The sequence below is a fragment of the Taurulus bubalis genome, assembly GCF_910589615.1.
Source record: "Taurulus bubalis genome assembly, chromosome: 8".
In the NCBI taxonomy this organism is placed as follows: Eukaryota; Metazoa; Chordata; class Actinopteri; order Perciformes; family Cottidae; genus Taurulus; species Taurulus bubalis.
The window spans coordinates 12461926-12480231 of record NC_136596.1 but is presented as its reverse complement, the minus strand read 5'-3'; the positions used below and the strand labels follow the sequence as shown (position 1 = coordinate 12480231).

At 39.7% G+C, this 18306-nt stretch overlaps 1 protein-coding gene across 5 annotated transcripts in view; it reads left to right on the top strand.

Annotated features, from left to right (window-relative positions):
* Positions 1-5458: 5458 nt before the first annotated feature.
* mef2cb (myocyte enhancer factor 2cb) overlaps positions 5459-18306 on the top strand; it is a 70624-nt gene continuing 57776 nt past the window's right edge. For 4 of the 5 annotated variants that reach the window (XM_079221976.1, XM_079221975.1, XM_079221974.1 and 1 more), the window contains exons 1-2: positions 5459-5604; positions 13762-13892. The gene's annotated coding sequence lies outside the window, so the exon portion shown is untranslated. Of the gene's footprint in view, positions 5605-13761; positions 13893-15756; positions 16154-18306 lie in introns of those variants that run through there. The other variant, XM_079221973.1, reaches the window with a different exon arrangement.

Sequence of the window (18306 nt, the reverse complement as noted above, 5' to 3'; positions counted from 1 at the left end):
TCTCTTATGTTTCAGCCTGAACTCTTCTGACTACTACTGAGTTCTGCTAGCTAGCTTTCTGTTGACAAAGGTCACGCTGGCCCACTAATCAATCACAGCGCATGTTAATGCTGACATACCTCAAAGGCCCTGGCACGTCAAAGAATATGCCTATTATGTCAAACTAAAGATCTGATTAGTTGAAGGCCCATCACTGGCTGATTGGCTGTGCACTGCCTTGCCGGACACAAAAACATTACTTGAAGCCTGACTAGATGGATTATTAGTGTGATATGTGATTGCGCGATTTTCTTGTGACTTTATACATCACGGGAATCCAGCTGCAAAAGGGACCTAGGGTCAACTGACCAAACTACATAAAACTAATGCTAAAGAAAAACCACAAAGACCTCTGAAATTTGAGCTGTGTGATTTGATAACAAAGCAGCAATATGTACAAATAAATAGAAACAATTAAAAATATTATATATTGGTAGTTTTAGGAATAACCCATATTTAACAGAAATTGAAAATGAGCCATCACTTCCAAAAAACATGGAAATAATAAATTGAAAAAAATTAACGTGTTAATCTCCTGCAAAGTGTGTAATAAGGAGAAATTAAGAGAGCAGATGATTTCCCTCCTTACCCTGAAGTATAGGCTGGCATGATACATGCACAAACATCACCAATGGGTTAGTTAGGCACATATATAGACATTCATTCTGGACGTTGCATAGATAGAACGACTTTTAAGATCATTATACTCCAATTTTCAAAAACTTTCAAAATAGTAAAATACACAAGCATACAGGCTTAAAAGGGTTTTACAAAAGAGACTTGAAATATGTGAAAGATTTAGGATTAACAGATATTAAAATATTTGTCATCGCTCATTACACAAGACTCCAATCTAATTTAGGAGGATGATTATATACATATATATAATTATTATCTTAAATGAATCTATGGTTTTGGATTTAAGGAGGATCTTGTGTAATGAGGTAGTAAAGTTATTTTTACTGGCAAAAAATAACAAATATGTTTTTATATCTGTATATCACTACTTTTTCTCTTATTTTATATTTGTTTAACCTATTTTGCTAAATTCTTTTTAGCCTGAATACTTGTGTATGTTACTATGTGTATCACACTAACCTACAGTGGGTGTTTCTATTTAAATAAAATACATTATACATACATTGTCAATGCATTAACATCACAAACATATCTGGTAACAGTAAATGCAATGCTCTGATCCAACAAGCTAAGGATCAACTCCTGCATTGATTCTATATATAGCCTTACTTTGAAAAATACACTAATAGGCAATTTCTTGCTTGGCATGCATTCAAAGGAAGTCAGAATACTATACTGAGTTAATATGGCATTATTGAACATGGCACAGATTGTTTAGTTGGGTTCAAATGGCATCACAAGTCCATCACTGTCTCTGTTCCTTTTGGCTTTCAAGTCAAAGCATCTGCCATGGAGGTTTACTCAGGGGTGAAAAGTGAGAGATAAACCATTGAGATTTAATTGAATGATGTAGTTGCACTGTGTCCAACGTCAATGATTAAAACTTAAAGTGTGAATAATATTAATTAAGTGTTCATTCTTGATATTGTGAGGTTTGGTCCAATCCACTTGTAAAAAGTGTATTATCGCTAATCAAAAAGTCATCCTATTTTTGCCCTTTCTTACCCTTTTGTTAATATCTTTGACGTTTCCGACATTTCAATTGGACCGCCTGCCACTTAAAATATGGTGCCGTAGGCCATTGTTTGAATCACAGTATGGGAAGAAAAGAGGAGAGGAAAGCTTCTGCTGCCACTCACGATCTTCTTGTGAGTTCAGAAGGCACCATATTATATACCTTTCATTATTTGTACTAGATTTATACACAGTAAGTATGTAGTATATGGCCTGTATTTATTTCACATTCAATTAAAAACCATGCATAGTGTGTGTGATTTATATTCTGAATGCTCGATAGTAATCCCACAACTCACATTTATTTCCTGTGTAACTGTCCTTTAGGAAAAATGTCAGAGTGGACTTACAGAAGGAACAGTGTGGGATAAAGAGTTAGCCATGGCACCAGTCATAATCCACCCTTCAAAAGAGCCAGATGGAGAGGGTAAAGTTTCACTCAAAATATTGTTTTTGGATTGTGGTGTGGACTCGCTCTCTCACTCTCGCGTTCTCTCAGTCTCTCTATGTCCTTGTCTCTCTCAATCTTTCTCTCTTGTACTCTCCAGCTCCCTTGCAAACCCTCCTCCTGCTGTGTTTTATCAGATCCTGTCACAGGGGGCTTCTTATAAAACCAACAGAGCTCATCAGGATAGACTCCAGAGGACCAGTTCGGTCAACCCTTGTTAATCCACTGTGTTCCGAGTTGGGTTTAGGCCTCAGCTGGTATTTACCAGGCATATGAAATTATGAGTGCTGATTCAAAGTCAACGCTTCGAATTTGTTTCACGAAGAGTGATTCGCGATGAAAAACGCTCAGGGACCTGAGCAGTGGTCCTAAATCAGCAGTCTTACCCTGAGACGCTTGATAAACATACAGCCCCTGGGTTTGTGTCTGGGCTGGTGGGGCTGTGGGGCAGAAAGGTATGTGCTTAGTGGTGATTGTGCGCCGTGGCCTCCCCTCATTCTCGGAGGCCGAACACACACAGAGCGACCTTGTGTGGAGCAGAGGGCTGGGCAGACACGCTGAAGTCAGCTCACGCCATTCAGTGCTTTGTCTGCAAAAAAAAAAGTATCCTTCTGGATTACACACAGACAAATATTCACCAATACATTATTACTTCTTTCGTGGTATTCTGCATTATTATCATTTTAAAATAAATTTAGAAAACTAACACATGTACTCTTACAAGTGATTCTCATAATCATCAGCTGCAAGCCAGACTGCCCCGGACTACTGTAGAGTTGTTATAGAAGCCCCTCATAAATCCACCCAGAGTTACATAAACCTGTCAGTGGGTTCATTACAATAATTACTTTAATTTTCTGCTGATGATTTAATGATAAAGCAACAGAAAAAAAGGGAGAAAATAAAACAGAGTGAAAGGAGTTTTCAGAGGAGAGGCCATGCCACGTTTCCTGTTGAGCGCCTGTCACCTCTCAGCTGACAGAACACTTTGTGTTTCACCATTGGCGAAACCCACAGTGTTGTGAGCCACAGCACGGACACACGGCCTCACCCCTCGGGGGCACACACTAATATGGGCAAGAACACACGTATGTAAACTAATGAGTGAATTCCATACTTGAACATAAGCTACACAAAATCCCTACACCTGACCAAACAGAGCGTCGGTGGACTGGCTAGTCCTCGTTTGATTAGGACAGGATGTTCTCTTAAAGTTTACTGACTGTACTTGAGCCTAGCTGGTTCTTGTGGTCAACAGTGTGCCACAGACTGCCATGCTGCTCGCTGTTTTTTTCCCCGCCTTGAACCTGCCACTCATAAAAAGACAGCCATGCTTTAGTCTTCTGTCTCTTTACATAGTCCGTCCACAAGCTCCATTAAAAGGGAGACAGAGCTAAAAATTCCCTCTCCACTGGCAAGGCATGCAGGGGAAGTATTTAGTCAAAATACACAAGCCAATAAAAATGAACGCAGAATAATGTTGATATTTTTGTGCATGCAAATGATTGTGTAATATTATTATTCAAACTCTGTTGTATCAGAGTAAATACTTTTGCTTTGTGTGTGCAGAGATCACGTCACCATATTAAAGCTTTGATCAAGATACTGAATCTCTCCCTCATCGAGGGATGTCATAATTAAATGAACTCCCACCAACATCCATCAACCACTCCCCACCCAAAAAGATCACTGAATTCCTGGCCATGATGTCATCACAAATGCCAGACTGGGCAGACACTGATCCCCCAATGTATAGGGGTGCAGGTAGTCACAGCGACAGACATTTCCAAAAATAAAGCGATTAGTTGATTACCTGTGCCCAGAAACATGTAAACAATACAACCGGATCAATACAAAATATATTTCACTGTCAGAAGAGTGTGAATAGCGATCATCAAGGGAACACCACTGTTTTATCTTATCTCACTGTGTTGTTCTACTTTTGGATGCATTCTGGGAAAATACTAATCTATATTCTACTCATCTTTCCCCGACATTATCAATCTCCACATTCGCAAATTGGTTGATTTAAGACGGATATATGATATGCTAATTTGGGTGTATGATTCACTGTCATTATCATTATATTTTGGCATCAAGTATAAAACCCTGAATGAAAGATACTTGATAAAAAATACAACTATCCCTGAGCAACCCTACAGTATTCTGGTGTGAAACAGTCACAGAGGATATTGCGATTTAAGCTTGTTGATGTGTACATTCTATTGAATGTGTCAATTAGATCAAGACATGGCTTCTAGTCAGTTCAGGATACCAGCAGCTTAGAGAAACTCACAACTTTTCTATTTGAATGGAGATATGTGATTTTTATCAGGTATTAATGACAAACTGACATTCCCTGGGTATTGTGGTTCTTTGAAAAACTGTAGGCGGATTTTAGTCATAGATGTACTTAGTTAAATGAGCTTATAATTACCAAATTATAGGTGTACCATTGCACCTGGTATTTTGACATTTGACAAGATGCTATCAATGCCAGTTAATCTCTTCCGTTGGGTAATTTATTTATGATTCACATAGATTACACTGATGATGGTTATGAGAGGGGTAATGATATTTGTACAGCAGAGTTTATTTAATATGTTTTGCAGCTGAGATATCCTAGGTCATCAAATTAAAGAATAATAACCTTTTAAATGAGCTCCTAATCTGCAATTGCCCATAATACAGTTCTTAGAGATCTGGCCCATTTAATATAGTACAGTGTGTTTTCTGTCAAATGTTGACAGAAAGGTTAAAGAAACACATTGAAAGTGTGTGCAAAGTGCGCATACTTATTCAGCTCCTTCTGTAACAGCTCTGTTTCAAAAGAAGAATGTTGTCAGTACAGTTGCGAGTTGTGGATGTGTGAAGGGGGATAAAGGGGGTCTTTTTTTGCCACTGTGAAGATGGCAACATTCTTAAGGGGGCAATCATCCAGGGCATATATGCCTGTGCTGACAAAGGTCTGGCGTGTGTGTGTGTGTGTGTGTGTGTGTGTGTGTGTGTGTGTGTGTGTGTGTGTGTGTGTGTGTGTGTGTGTGTGTGTGTGTGTGTGCTTGTAAGGGAATGGGGTTGGAGGGGGAATTGGGTGTCACTGATCCCTCAGAAGGCTAAATTTATCGAGGACTGATGGGGGCAGGTGGATTCAACAGGGACAGTGGGGTAGGGGGCGGGGGCTGTGGGGGGTGGTTGGAAAGAACCAGACCCGGTTTCAGTTCAGACAGAGATCGGGGGCACACACTACCCAAATCGGGGGTTTCTATGCAAAGCCAGCTGGTCTGGCTTTATCACATGCAGGACATTGATTTCAGACAATTTGCTATTATTTTTGTTTGTTTTTAGTCAACTATCTCTTTTATTTGTCTTTGTTTTTGTTTTTTACTTTTGAACCCTTTGATTGAGCTGGGCCTTAGCTGGTGCTGCAGGGTTTAACTTCCTGGGGAAGCAGAGACACAGCACGGGTGAGTTTTCACAGGACACCTATTCCCTTCCCTTTTCCCTCTCCCCTGGATCTCTTTCTGGTGGTGGAAAACCTTTCTCTATCAGGATTTAAAACCATGCTCCGCACAGTGGGTCATGACATGTTTAACAGATTAAGCGATCATTTTGATATTTGAGCTGCTCAATTTGAACGGAAATTTATTTGAATGTGCTGTTGCCTAATTGTTTCATTATAGCCTTGCTGGATTCAGTGAATGATTCCTTTGTCATGTTGCCCTATACAGAAAAGACTATACCAGTATGAACAAGGCCAAAAGATACACTTAATCGGTGTTAACTTTGAGTTTTTCCTGTGCTTGACAAAGTCAAAAGACACCAGAGAAGCTGAGGGAGGAGTCAGGTCCCAGCTGTTGCCAATCACCTCTGAAGAGCACTTGGTGAATCACTTATTGAAGCGCCTGAAAGTGTGTGTGTTTAAGTTTTAAAGTCTACACTTTTATTTCTCTCAGGCAAGACAAATGGTTTCAGTCGCTAAAGTGGAACCTTATATTGTGTTTCTCTGCTTCTAATTCTTCACAGTCAGTTTAGATTACTGGTACTTTTAGGGGTAATTGCTTAGAACATCTCATTGCACAATCTGGAATTATCAGCGAGAGAAAAGAGCATGACCTTAACATGCTGTTTGCTTTAGAAATGACTCACTCCCTCAAGGTAGCTACCTAAGTGGCAACTACACACTTCAGTGGCAATATGTGTCACACAGTTCTGTGTTGAAGTAAGACATGTTGGGCAAACTTTAGAAACAAAGGAGAAAACTTTTGTCATATTAAATGAACAGTGCTGTTCATTCCCAACCAGATGGAGTTGGAAACGGTCTCTACTTTAGGGCACTTGTCCCAAAACAACCAAATGGAATTTCATACTAAAGCAAAGGCTTTGTTTGATTTTAATGAGTGGTGAATGACTCTGTTGGACCTTTCCTTCAACATTGGATTTAACTGTAGCTTTTGGATAGAATGAAAGGAGAAGTAATATTGTTCCTGAATTTGATATGCTCGTACTTTGAGTGAATTTATTTTTTTTATTTTGGTTTTGCATCCCATAGCTTTATTGTGCTATTGACAAATATTGTTGTTACATTACATTTCATTTAGCTGACGCTTTTATCCAAAGCGACTTACATTTTTGCCCTATACACCGTAGTCACAGCAAGGGGGAGCAATTAGGGGTTAAGTGTCTTGCTCAAGGACACAACGACATGGACTAGCGGAGCCGGGGCTCGAACCACCGATCCTATGATTGAAAGACGGGCATGCTAACCACTGAGACACAGTCGCCCCAGATTTACTACTACAACTACAAAAAAAACTAATACTAAAAACTACAACTACAATAAAAACTAATAATGAAAATGTAAACATTTTCATTTTCCCCTCTCTGAGCAAATAATACTGTAACAAGCTAAAATAGAGGAAATTAAAAGTAAATATGTACTGTGTGTATATATATATTTATATATATATATATGTATATATATATATATATATATATATATATATATATATATATATATATATATATATATATATATATATATATATATACGTTGACGTACACTCATGTCGCTTATTTTATACCTGACCTCTTGCTATTAACCCAAAAAAGCAGGACCTGAGAAACTTTGACCCAGTTTACAGGAACTGCTCAGTCCTCACTTATTAGCCTTTCAGCCCCTGAATTCCACGGCTTTGATGGTCAGCGGAGTTGAGGAAACGCGTTGTTATCTTTCTCTGTAGGGTGGCGAGCGCTCTTACGCAGTTGCCTCTCTGCCTTTGAAACTCTCCTCATCCTGTCGCTTCACCTTCACACTCTGCTGTTAGTTTCATTGTTGCTGTTCTTCATGATGTATAGGGGGATGTTTGTTCATCTCCACTGGTAATGTCTGATATGTGAGTCTAGATTAAATCAAATGTTATTCATAAATAAATGGGAAGGTTAGAGCCGCTGATAGAAAGCATAGCAGTAGAAGAAGTTAGTTTCCATGGTTATTTGATGGGCACCACTGATCCAGATGGTCTATAGTTATCTAAGTATATTACTGTAGAAAGTGCATTTCATTTGTAAAGCAAAGTATCACTGAAACCAAGACCTATTATACATATGGAAGCAGTTTCAATTGTGATTTGTTCCACTGTCATTGGCATAGTCATTTTTCTCTCATTATTCAGTCTCTTCTTTTGTCTTTATTATTTCATTTTGGAACATTTCCAGCAGCGATCCAGCCTCATGTATGAAAACTCTCTTTCCATCTACCCCCCTGAGCACTGTTGAGGCCAGAAAACAGTATGACGCTCTCTTCCGTCACTATACAACGCCTGTGTGCCGGGGCCGCCTAAATCTACAAAACACGAGTGCTGGCGTGAGGCAGCTTCTTTGATCTACAGCTAATCTCAGTTGCCTGCCTCCCCTCTGATCATGTCTGAATAAGAATGAGTCGGGGGTGATCCTGGAGGCACAAAGAGCTTAAGACGCTGCCGCTCGTCTGCCGATCTCCACCATGTAACGGGGGCCTGCGGTGATGGTCGCTAGGCCTCGTTTATGCATCAGAGCTGGGAAACCCTCATTTAGACACACATTATATTCCACTCCACTTGCTTTTCTTCACAGTGAGATGCTATCAGCTGCTTGTTGAGAGTGTGGGAGAAGTTGCATAGCCATGCTGAGTGATCTTTAATTGTCAGGGGAATTGGTTGAGGTCAACAGCTGCAAGAGGGACTTCTGCTGTGTCATGGTTACTATGGGAATTGGAAACAATGATGACTGTACTTATAGCATATACAGGTTAGGCCCCTGTTAGTCTAACACATAATCAGTAAAAAAAAAGAGATCAGATCTTATGCTAAGTCCTGATATGGAATCATAGAGTCAAGTCCACATCTCTCTTGGAGTGGCAGTTAAAAAACAGTTAAAAAACTATACCTCGAGCAAACGGGAACAAATATTGCAATTGCTTTCCAAAACAACCTGTATTCTGATCTGGTATCAATTTGCCTTTCTAAACACACATTATTAAATATCGTCATATGGCTGTTTTGTGATCAGCCACCACTCTAGTGAGGTTTTTGGTTAGGTTTAGTCACAGAACACACTTGGTTAAGGTTGGGGAAAGAGGGTGGTTTGAATTGAAAAATAATGGTGTTTCATTGCTTAAGTTTGTTGAACGGTTAAATAAAACCAATGTTGACAGTAATAGGAAATGGGAAACAAACAGCGGTCTCCCGTGTCCAAGTCCGTCTAAATCAACAGGTCAGGTAAATGGAAACATTGAACAAACTACCAGGCTGTCATGTTTCTGCTGAGCAATATGTTAACCACATTTAAATGGGAAAAAATATATAATTTAAGTTCACACTTTTTGATTCATATAATTTACACATTGTCATGTTGTTCATGGAAATTGGGATCTATTCCATTTCTGCATATTTAACACTAACACTGATTAAGACACAGCTTTTGCACCACTTCAGGAAACACCGGTGGGAACCCCTTGTACACAGACACAAACACAAATCTATCATTGGCATCTCCCCTTTATGCGCACAATAAGAGAAAGGGCAGCAAGAACAATGAAATAACTGTGCCTGTGTTGGAGCAGTTCATAGGGAATTACTTTCCAACCATTCCACCACAAAGGAGGAAAAATCATTAGTGAGTTTCTTTTTTTCCCTCGCATGAAGCAATCTAGTGCAGACAAAGACAACTTTGAGCCCCTGATATACAGACAGAAGGTCCAGCAATTACAGTTGCAAGAGAAGACATGGGAAGAGGAGGAGAGAGGAGTCTACGAATACAAAAAAGAAGGAAATTGAAATAAGAACATTTGAAATGGTTTACATGGGATAATTGGTACAGATATTTAATTTCTGTTATAATAAAATCACTTTGCTTACATTTTTAGATGATTTCTCTGAATGAAAATGTTATTATGCGACCCACTGAATAAGAATAATGTAGGGTTGAAAAAAAATAGTGGTTCAACCTCCAATTAACCCATGCATTAAACTAGTTTATTCTGTGCTGAGAAAGATGCAGAGCTCCCCTGCAGGCAGCACATTTAATTACACAGCAGTGCCTGAACGCACCTCTGCAGGCAAAATGTGCTTAACATATGTAGCAGGTGGCGAACTGATGGCACCTGTCACAGATATGACATACAGGATATTAAAGCATTTTGATTGTAAAATCCTAAAGCAGTTTTGACAGTTTAATCAAGATATTTCATCTGGAAATATCAAATCAGAATAATCAAATAATTTATGTCAAGAGATGCTTTTACTTCTAAATATCAACATGCTATGTCTTGCGCAAACAATGTATTATCAAACATTAAATTCAAGAGATGACATAGTCTGGTTGTAAAAATGTTAAGTGTCATATCTAGCACAAAGATCAGTGTGGATTTTCTATAGCAGGTGCCACTGCATGTGTGTGTGTGTGTGTGTGTGTGTGTGTGTGTGTGTGTGTGTGTGTGTGTGTGTGTGTGTGTGTGTGTGTCTGACATATTCAAATATACAAGGTAGTATACAAAGTGAAGAAGCAACAGGTCTGATCAACAGCTCGGCCAGCGGCACTGGTTCTCCTCCGCCAGTCAGCGCAGTCACAGGACCATGGGGCTTTTCCTATGATGTAACTGGAGCATCAGGCAGAACAAAGGCAGAGCTTGTTGTTCAGCTTGTGCCTCATCCATAATGCATGAAAGGTGTACAGACAGAATACTGTTGGTTAAACAAGACACATGCAAATCACCAGCGCCGTCTCTCCTTTAACACCGCTCGGTAAGGGGTCGTTACATGTCTATTACCGTTTCAGAGGCCTTCTGACTTTGTTATTATTGCATTCAAGTCTGTTCTGTATGGTTTGATCCAAAAGGGTGCTGTTCTGAAACTGAACTCTAAGGACAAGGAAATATATGAAATGGTACAGTGAATTCACTGCTGGCCAGACCGTTAATGGCCAAACCACACAGAAAAACCATGTTATTGAAAATACGGCTTCCAAAGTCTGACACAACTGACAGATTCTGCACAGATTTTTGAAAGGTAAACAGTGTCACGGTGCCTGACTCATTTCCTATGCCCCGCGTAGATGATTGCGTGGATACCATAGGATCAGCTCGCTATGTCACAAAGCTAGATCTATTGAAAGGTTATTGGCAAGTTCCCCTTTCACCACGGAAGAATGAGTCATGCCATTATAGAACACAGCAGCCAATGAAACGTAGACATAACGTTTTTTGTCCTTTGCTTTTTTTCTTACTTACAAAACCACAAGAATTGAAGCTGACCAAAAACAGTTACAAATACTGAGGTGGATTGAAGTTAATGAGATGTGGGATCATTTAATGTTCAAGTCAATAATCTGTTTGTTGTAGTGTGAATTCTTTCCTTTTTTTCTCAAGTCAACCTGATGAAAATAAAATAAACTGTATTTATGTATGTCATTTACGACTTCGGAATGACTTCAATTTCCAAGTTAACTTATCTACATAACATATCAAAATATATTATATTTACAAATACAAATATTGTTAAAGGTAATAACCACAAGGTGCTAATACATTATATATGGTCTTGACTCAAAAACTGCATTATTTCAGTGGTAGAATTATGAAGGTAATATTGCTAGCAATCCAAAATTAGGAAGGTGAAGATCACGTTACAAAAGTTAATTTGAGTGTACAAATAAATACTTCTCTGAATTTCTATATTTTCTATATTTTGCAATATGAGGACATATGATTTCAGTTAATTAAAACTGATTTTCTCACCTTCGCTCCCCTAATTATACTGTACAGTGGTACAATTCATGCAACTGTAATTACTGATGATATTGCCCTCTGAGTTTCATTATAAACCTTATTAATAAGAATCTGAGAATAATGTGTAATATAACACTGACTTACACAGAGATCGGTAGGGAAATGTCTCACATCTCTCCTACTAAGTGTGAGATTACTTCTAAAGTAGGTATGGTTTTCCTGATTACAGAACTCCGATTTTCAGGCTGATCAAGTCCTGCACAAAATGAACGTCATTAACACTCACACATTAATGGAGACTATTAGATACATTATTCTCTCAAACACAGATAACACATACACTTGTAGAAGATCACACATACAATTATTTATCAGGCTGATACTGGCTTTTAGTAGGTCTCATTAAGTGCTGATATAACATTATATAAATTTGTATTTGTATTTTTTTCTTCTTCATTTTACTTAATTGTGAATTTCTTCAGTCTAGCCACCCTAGTATTTCTTCGAACACATAATTTAATTACATCTTTTTCATAGTGTTAATAATAATGATAATTAGTATATTTATTAATAATATCCCAATCAAATATTACCATGCTTTATTACAGCTTCAGTCTTAAAATATTGTTATTGAGACTGTCCCTCAAACAATCATAAAGGTCTACCCTGAAGCCATGCACACGCACACACAAACACACACAGACGTGCAGAAGTAAGATCTATAGATCCCCAGCTGAGCCTGTGAGTTAAATTGGCCTGCAGGTCTATCTGTTACCCCTGTGAAGCTTGGTCGTCACATCATGTCGCATCACTCTACTGTCAACACACCAAACGTCTCTCAAATTCATTAGGGAGCCAACGCAGGAAGAATGACTGAAAGCAGTAAATACCAAATAAAGCTTGAAGCATCCTCAGACATATCTGATATACAACAAGTACTCCATGTGTCTTGTAGAGCTTCTGTAATAAGCACTGAGCTAATTCTCAGGAGCAGTGAGGCAGAGTGCTTGACAGCATCATCTACTGTGACAGGCAGATTGTGTTTTCACGTGAGCGTGATCGACAACAGATTGCAGTGAGCCCGGGCTGTTCCTGTTTGCCCTGGAAATGTGTTAGTGTTTATCTTTTGCTTGAGAGAGGCATTCCTTTCTTTCTCCCTCTGTTACAAAAAAGCACACACGTTTTCAGGCTAGCTGTTTTGCATGTGTGTGTGACACACTCTGTGAAGTGACTGCCAGCAGAGGCTTAAGAAACAATCCAAGCAAGATCAATATCAGCGAACCGCACTTATGTGTTTGACTTAACATGCAGTCGCAGTTTCCCCTCTTCTCTTTTTATGCGCAGTCAATGCCAAACCTTGCAAAACTGCATTTACCCAAAAGCCTAAAGTGTGTGTGTATACACACTATGACATTACATAATTGTATTGGCAAACTGTTGACTTTTCTCCATCAGGCTTTGATGAGACTGTCAACCCCACGCACACGCACACACACACACACACACACGCACACACGCACACACGCACACACACACACACACACACACACACACACACACACACACACACACACACACACACACACACACACACACACATATCATACCATAAGTTCAGGATTGCATGTTCCAAGTCTAGGAGGGAGGGACACTGGCTGATGAGTTGAGCAGGGAAAGTTTTGGATAGCAAGAGACTAATAATCTAGTTTGTTTTAATTGAGGAGAAACATCATTTGGCTCAAGATAACACAAATACAACAACTTACAATATTTAACCTGGAGCACGCTCTGCTTGTTTGATCACACTTATTCTGTTGCTCATTTTAAATGTATCAGCTGTAAACGGCATAATGTGACACACTGTGAATGACATATTATAATGTAACAATAAATTGGTTTTCTATCATATTCACATTTAGCCGTAGACCCCCACTTTGTAGTCTCAAGAGCAAAATATACATTCAGTCTTTCCTACTTTGCATTATATGTGTGAGCATAGAAGGAGGCTGTTAGTATGCCTTCACTATAAGTTTATCCCTGTAGACAAGTTAGACAGTCATTTATGAATATGCATGAACCAGTGTTTGCCTCGTTTAATGATTTCTCACCATTCAAATATATTCAATCCACCTCCCCCCATTTATTTCTCTGTACTTCAAATGGACATTAAACACACACACACACACACACACACACACACACACACACACACACACACACACACACACACACACACACACATATATGTTAACATGGATTCAGCTCACTATGTGCAAAGTGCATGCAAACAATTACCATTTTACCGGCAGGTTCACTCTCTTCTCTTCCTCATGCTACCATGTGTTACTTCTCCTCCCAGGTGACAACCAAAGACAACCGCAAGCACTGTGAACACTGAAAAAACCTCTCAGATGAATTGCTGACAGGCAGCGCTGAAATCTACGAGACTGAGGGGCACGCAAGACGGCTGACGAAGGACTATTGAACGTGGTAAGTACGATCATCCAGGCACCCATAGGTTTCCATATGTCGGTAACATGTTAATGCGATTGCCAGCAGCACGTACATATCTGAACGGAGGAACTTGTCTACAAAGGGTGTCAAATATGTATGCTTCATACAGGCTGATATGTGAGGGGATTGATATCTGCCATGTTGCATTTATGAACCCACTGTGTCTAACAGACTACAACTTATTGATCATTATGGAGGTCTGGGGGTGGGGGGATGGGGGGTGGGAGGGCAGAGGAAATGCTATTAAAGATTAAAGGGTCAAGTGATGTGAAGGTGGTATCCCGAGTCATCAGACACCAGCGGCTTCGGTTACAAGCTGTAATGTCCGCCCGTCAAGCAGATTAGCGAGCTTGATTTATTTATTAACTGATTTCATGTCCCGCCATTTCGTACCCTGACTGACTGACTGGGTGAATGGCTGCATACGTGGCTTATGCTTCACAGGTGAACTACTAAGGAAGGGAAAGATTAGGATGCTGCTTGGTGTCCACTTACACTTCACACAGTCTGTAGTGACAGGCATGTGCTGCAAAGCTTTAAGCTCATTGGGAAAATGCGTTGCTATGTGTCTGTATTTAGACAAAAAAAAAGTGTGGCAAGACTAACATGTTCAGTAAAAAGTGAATGGTGCTCAGTTGCCAATACAATGAAGATGAGGAAAAGATGAAAACTCAGCATAAGCTGTCATCCCGACGAGCTGAATTTAAGGGGCAACGTCGTCCTTGAATTATTTGACTATAAAAATGGTAAACTATTATAAACTGTATGTAAAACTACCCAAAAAGATGACTTCAAACAGACTTCAATGTGTTAATAAGCGAGAAGTATTTTCTTTTTCTGATAATGGATTGATGAAAACCCATGAGTGAGAACTGATGGTGTATGGGGGTAACAGGCTCTTCAAGAGAACCATTCTTTACACTGATACCGCGCCCATATAATGTGAGTATAATAGAACCACAGTATAACAAGGCCTATCTGGGATACATCTCTGTACAGACTGCCTGTCTGGGCCTTATCTGAAGTGGCAAACTTGCTGTTCTAATTGTTATCTTCACACTAATAGAGTGGATGTTTTGAAATAATTTGGTTGGATGGATAAAGGCTTGGTAATTCCCCCATGCTTACTGTCTGTGTCAGGGCTTATCTGAGGGAGATAGCTGGGTCCTGGAGGATGATTGGCAGCGTGCAGGAGGTGGAAAGTTTGTAGAGACTTAGACTGGAGGCCGCATTCATGTTGCACAGACATGGAATAAATCTGTTGAGAACTGAATGATTGTATAATTGGTGGTTTACTGAACAAGCTATACAAGTTCGATCTACTTTAATTGAGAAATGAGAGAATGAGATTCGTTCATATAGAGATTTGCCTTTTCTGTCTTTTTCTGCATGAAACATAATAACACAAAAACATCAACTTTGGTGGCTGGATTTAGCTGTAAATCAGCGAAAGATGCGCAACGTACTCTCTGTTGGTTCACTAGTTAAGCACACATCCCCCATCATCTTCCTCGAGTGGTCCTCTCTGAGCAGTTAATTGTCCGTCCACTCTATCGGGGCTAGCGCGATAATAAAGCAAGAGCCGTGCCTCTTTCATTAAAGTAGAGTTGGGAAATGTGAGCCCGCCCCCTTTCAGGAGTAAAAAAAAAAAAAGAGAAGAAAAAAAAATCGATTATTTCTTGTCGCACTGGGAGAGGAGAGGGTTTGGGGAAAGACTCGGTCAGGATTGTGGGAATGAACAGAAAGAGCCTCTCTGCTTCACCATCAAGATCCAGACCTCCAGCAGTCCAGTATACCAGCACCACCTCCACCAGCACCGCTCCACCGGGTCCCTCTGCGCTCACCGGCACCTCGCAGAAAGACCAGGCGAAGCGTCCCCGCCGCCTGCTGAGCAGACACTGTCCGACCAGAGAGAGAGGCAGGGAGAGGGAGGGGAGAGAGAGAGAGAGAGAGAGAGAGAGAGAGAGAGAGAGAGAGAGAGAGAGAGAGAGAGAGAGAGAGAGAGAGTAGTTGTCTCTGACATTATAGAGACTCCTACCACGTACTGTAGATTACTTTTTTTCCTCCCGGCGACGTCCTCAGCTAAGTTGCGCTCCTGGATTTTAAGTGCGTCTTGGCTAAGTCCGTCCCCATCCAGCAGCAGCTTCCACCGTCCTGTCAGTCGGCCGGACCAAACAACCGGCGGACCGCTTGTTGTCTCTTTCACTTCACCCGGACAAGATTCCGTGCGAAATAAAGTAAGTAACTCGCGCTCACACTCACTCGCAAAGACACGTCGTTGCATCATATGATCCGTATTTTGAGTCTTTTAGAGAGAAACTTGAGGGTCTATTTTGATGCGCGCTTCCTCCTCAACAAAGTACAGCGAGTGCGTTTATTGATTTGTTGGGACCCCGATCGACTTATGCCGGTGACAGCTATGTCATATAATAAGAGGCTGACATCAAATAGCTGTTTATGGTCTATTAGGAGCTACTCAAGGTCTGTCTCTTGTTTTAGGCAGTGTTACTGTTGTCTCGACCTTGTGGCGCTTTCTCATGTCCACATGCAGGCGCGCAGCCCCGAAGCCACATCTCCTGAAGGCGCTGCCCTCCTTAATAATATAACATAACACAGAGCGTTCTTCTCTTGGGGGACATGGGAAGTTACACTCTTAGTTTAAACTAGTGTTTAATCTATCTGGTGTATACACGTTTGATTAAATAATATGATAAGAAACTTTCTTTCAAAGACAATTTAAGTTGTTACTTCTTTTACTACAGATAATTAGCTTAAAGCAACATAATGCAAGGAAACTCACTGCCCATGTGCTGGCCATATTTACATTTATCATGTACCAGTGGTTTAACGGACAAAACTGTGGTGCACTAATGATCACAATAATCACATGGAATAAGGATGACCTATTCATAAATAAACTTTCATAAATATGTTAGAAAAGACTGAATGGTGTAAACATTTACAAACTACAATACAAGAGAACACAGTTTTCTAGACTTGTTTGAGCATTAATTCATGCACACTAGAACTGTGAGTTAGGGTTTTAAAAATATAATATTTTTTTTCTCTCTAACTCAGATTGTTTAGATTTATTTCACTACACTGGGAATGTTATAATTATTCAGTGAGTGTAGTTCAGTCTTGTGGCTCAATTGAACCTGTTGCAGTGAGAGATTAATAATGACACCATAATTAACTTGTGGCAACGGTCACAGGTTGCAGCTTTAGAAAACCAATTGGATGTATTTGTGATCTACTTAAAGTATGAATCTGAAGCCCACTGAGGAAATGTGCAGAATAACTAATGATGGTTATGGAATTTAAAATTACACATTTCATTTTAATTTAAACAGATTTTGGAACTGACTGGGTTGTGTGCATTTAACTCATGTTCATTAATATAAGCACATATTAATATCTATATATACTGATGTGCTTGTGAATCTGTTAAAAAGTTAAACAGCAATTAAAGTACAGACATAAATAACTTTCCCTTTTTTTAAAGTTACATTTCTTTATTAATGTAGAGCTGTATTCAATTTCTCAGAACGATTAAATATGATTTGATATTCACAGCACATTTGATATATATAAGAACTATTCAATTTAAAATGGCCTATTAGTGCAATATTTGAAAAGGTAGAGAACATTTTTAAAGTGATAAAGTGTTTCTGTCTACTGCAGCGTATCAACCTAATTTGTGACTCGTGCTGCATAAACAGCCGTAACTTACAGAAATAAAAAAAATGATACAGCCTATATAAAGCATGTGCAACATGTGAGATCAATTTTACATAAAAAGGGTACTTTTCTCTCCATTGTTCCATCACTTTTTATAATCCTTTATGCTGTTTTATATGAGTTGTTTACTCATCAAAAATTATATAAAAGGGTGTTAGTCTATCAAAAGATTTTACGCATGGCCTTCTCTTTTGCCCATCGTCAATGAAGTTGTTCTGTGTGGCCTGTCTGGCCTGTTGCTCTCTTGGGATTTAGCGTTAGGTTAATCCGCTCAGTGGAAGGTGAGCGCTCGCATGTGGACCGACGATTACACACAGAGGACTCTGTCAGCCAAGCTCTGTAATCTCAGAGACCCTATACAAACACACACACATGCACGCACGTATGCAGTCGCACACAAATTCACACAAATGTCGAGGCAAAAGCATGGTCTGCCTCCTTTCTCTCACTGTCTTTCTGTTACACACACACACACACACACACACACACACACACACACACACACACACACACACACACACACACACACACACACACACATACACACACCGACACCCACACTAACTGGCCCGTGCTGCTTTTGTTTCTCCTATTCTCTTAAGACCTCTCCTTCATGACAAATCATTTGGGATTTTGGCCGCTGATTCAC